The sequence below is a fragment of the Poecilia reticulata genome, unplaced genomic scaffold, assembly GCF_904066995.2.
Source record: "Poecilia reticulata unplaced genomic scaffold, P_reticulata-male-v2 Scaffold_30, whole genome shotgun sequence".
Taxonomy (NCBI): domain Eukaryota; kingdom Metazoa; phylum Chordata; class Actinopteri; order Cyprinodontiformes; family Poeciliidae; genus Poecilia; species Poecilia reticulata.
Window position 1 is genome coordinate 165,636 of NW_027675128.1, and position 3,145 is coordinate 168,780.

Genomic DNA, 3,145 nt, shown 5'->3' on the forward strand with positions numbered 1-3,145 from the left:
AAAAAAAAAAGTTCAAAAATCGAAAAGACCACAAACTACACGTTTTTGTGGTAGTCCTCAAAGAAATTCCTGTCTGGCTGAAGACATATTATTGAATCAGGGCATCAGACAGATCAACTCCTCCCATGAATTTATTATAGTCTTTCACAGAGTCAGGGACGGGAACATCTTTCACTACGTAGTGCCCTGCCTCTTTGACTCTCCTCTTTACAGTTGCTCCACTGAAAGCTTTGTGGAAGGTGCTGCAGACCGTCACCTCCTTGGTGTCCTTCCACTTGACGAATAGGAGTCCGTCTTTTCTGATCCACCGCATCTCTCCCCTCTGTGCAGATCTTGGAAGGTTGTTCACTATTGTTTTGGGAAATCCCACACGATTTTGCCGGATGGTGCCACATGCAGCTGTGCTGTTTGAAGCCAGTTTTTGAAATAGGTAAGGACTACTGTAGAAATTGTCCAGATATAAATGGTATGTGTGTGTTAGTATCCAGATCAGAGAAGGACAGTTTTCCTCTGTCCCAGTCCAGATTCACTCTGATCCTCTGGATCTTGTTTTGGGCTGAGAGACGAGTGGAAGGAGCTGGAGGAGAATATGCTGACCATTCACCTGAATAGAACCATATAACCAACCATCCAGACTTTATGCTTCCCTTCCTCTGAACAGACTCTTCTATCACACCAAGTCTCCAGCCTTCACTGTCTCCAACATCAACATCCCAGCTGTGGTTCCCTGAGTTAAAACCCTCAGAACTCAGAACAGAACAGTAGTAATAATCAAATCTCTCTGGATTATCAGGAAGCTGCTGTTTCTCTCCTCTCCTCCCATTGGTCAGATCTTCAGACAGATGGAGTTCTGGACCAGCCGTGTTTGGGTCCAGAACCAGAGGAGTGTAGGTCACCATGGTCTCCATGTTGCTCCAGATGTTGAAGGCCAGGTTGCCCAGATGTTTGGCCTGGTCTATCAGAGCTCCTGAGGGCAGCTGTGGATCCTCCAGCAGGGGGCAGCGCTGGACTCTTTCCACTGCAGCCTTGTAGTTGTGCAGGAATGAGACGTCTGCAGCTCTCAGCTCCTCCTCTGTGGCTCTGACTGTGTCTGAAAGAGCTGCTATCTCTCTGCTCAGAGCCTCCATCTTCTCCTTCATCATCCCTCTCTTCTGCTCCTCTTCCTCCCTCAGTGCAGCCAGCCTGGCCTCCTCTTCCTCTGCTAGAAACTGATGAAGCTGCTTAAACTGCTCCCTAATCTGCCTCTCTGTGTGTCAGGCCTGGACCTTCAGGTGTTCTGCTGTCTGATCAAACTCCTCCTGAACTTTCTTCCTGAGCTCCAGCTTCTCCTTTAAAGGCTCCAGAGTTTCCTGAAGCTTCTTCTTGTGTTGCTGAGCAGCTTCATCGATGGGTCTGAATCTGTGGTTGGTGTGTAAATATGAATGACTGCAGACGAGACAAACTGGCTGCTGATGGTCCAGACAGAAGAGTTTGAGTTTCTCAGAGTGCAGAGAGCAGAGACCCTCTGAAGCTGTTTGGTTTCTCTGCTGTAGGAAAGACTCACACAGATTCTTCAGAGCCAGATTACAGGGAGGATCTTTGATGAATGATATCGCCTTACAAACTGGACAATCTCTTCCTGGTTTCTCTCTCCAGTATTTCTGCAGACATTCCTTACAGAAGCTGTGGCTACATGACAGAAGAACCGGATCCTTAAATATTTCCAGACAGACCGGACAGCAGAGATCATCGTCTGATCTGGAAGCCATTTTGTCTCAGAGTGAAGCTGAAAACACAGCAGACAGAAAGTCAAGCCAGGAAGTCAGTTTCTATCCTGTAGAAACTTTCTGAACTTACTTTCACTTTGATTTGCTTGTTTTTCCTCCTGCAGCAGTCTGTGTTTCAGCGTCTAGTTGCTCAGTTCTCTCTCTGTTCTCCTTGTTCAGAGTTAGTTTGATTTCAGTCGGAGACGAAGGCAGGAGTCAGAGTTCATCCTCAGGGTGTTTATTCAATGAGTTTTTCTCTCTGAACTGTTTCCTGTTTTTCTTGATGTTCCTCTTTGAATCAGTCTTGAGGCGGAGATGTGGCGCCCTCTAGAGGATTTAATCTTAATCTGCAGTTTTATTAAAAAACTACAGCTTTTTCTGATTCATGACTTTGTTCCTGCTTTAAGTGAAAATATATTTTTCCTCTCATAAAACTCTTCCAGGGTCTCCACTATCTATGAAACTCAAATTAACACATTTCATGTTCAGTTTCCTTCTGTTTGCTGTTTTTCTGTCAGTTTCAGACTCTGGAGGTGAAAATGATGTTTGGTGTTGAGGAAAGTTTGTCCTGTTTTCACAACAACTGGATCAGAATCAGAAATGTTTTGATTTAAATTGAATGCCATTTTTATTACTGCAGCTGAAAACTGGAAAACAGTAAATATTACAGAAAGTATTTTTTTTACCAGTTTTACCAGGGGAATCCGTCATGCACTGTTATTTTTGGCCCATTCTTTTCTTTTTTTTTTTTTTTTGTTTTGCCCCTCACGTGAATTTCATTCCCTGACTCCAAGATCTTTGCCAGAATATGAGAAATAAAGGCAACCTACTGCGTGAACCTCCTACCTGGTTTCTAACTCTAATGTCATGCATGAATGGTTTCCAGCCCCTTGAACGAGCTGTAAGCTTAGAGCTGCAGGTTGTATTTGGGGGTGAGCCAAAATCAGCTGAGAAAGTTGAGCTGCTTACAATATTTTCAAGTCACAAGACGTTTGAACTTGCTGCAGAGGAACTACTAGGATTACATGCAGTAGGGGTTGGATTATTACAACCTGCTAAATATACTTTGATCTCCTGCCGTGCTCCGTCTTTCTGTCTGTCTGCCTCGGACTGATGTGACGGAGGACTTTGTGTCCTTGAGCTGATTGACAAAATAACATAGAAGTTATTTACCGTCGCAGCTAAGATATCTGCCGTCTTTAGACTTTAGCAAGATGCTACAGCTAAATGAGCCTCTTTAAGGTTTGGATCTGCAGCTCATACACTGGATTCCTCCAGACACATGATCTGTCCAGCATAAAGAGCTGCAGGGTTTGACCTGGTAGTGGCGGTGCAGGAGAGGACGCAATGCACCGCTTGGTCTCTAACCAGGGTGTGTGCTCCTCCTCCTCCTGTTGGTA

The 3,145-nt window shown here is 44.8% G+C and overlaps 1 pseudogene; it reads right to left on the minus strand.

Annotated features, from left to right (window-relative positions):
- LOC145550284 (nuclear factor 7, brain-like) lies at positions 1 to 2,379 on the minus strand (annotated as a pseudogene).
- Positions 2,380 to 3,145: the final 766 nt, after the last annotated feature.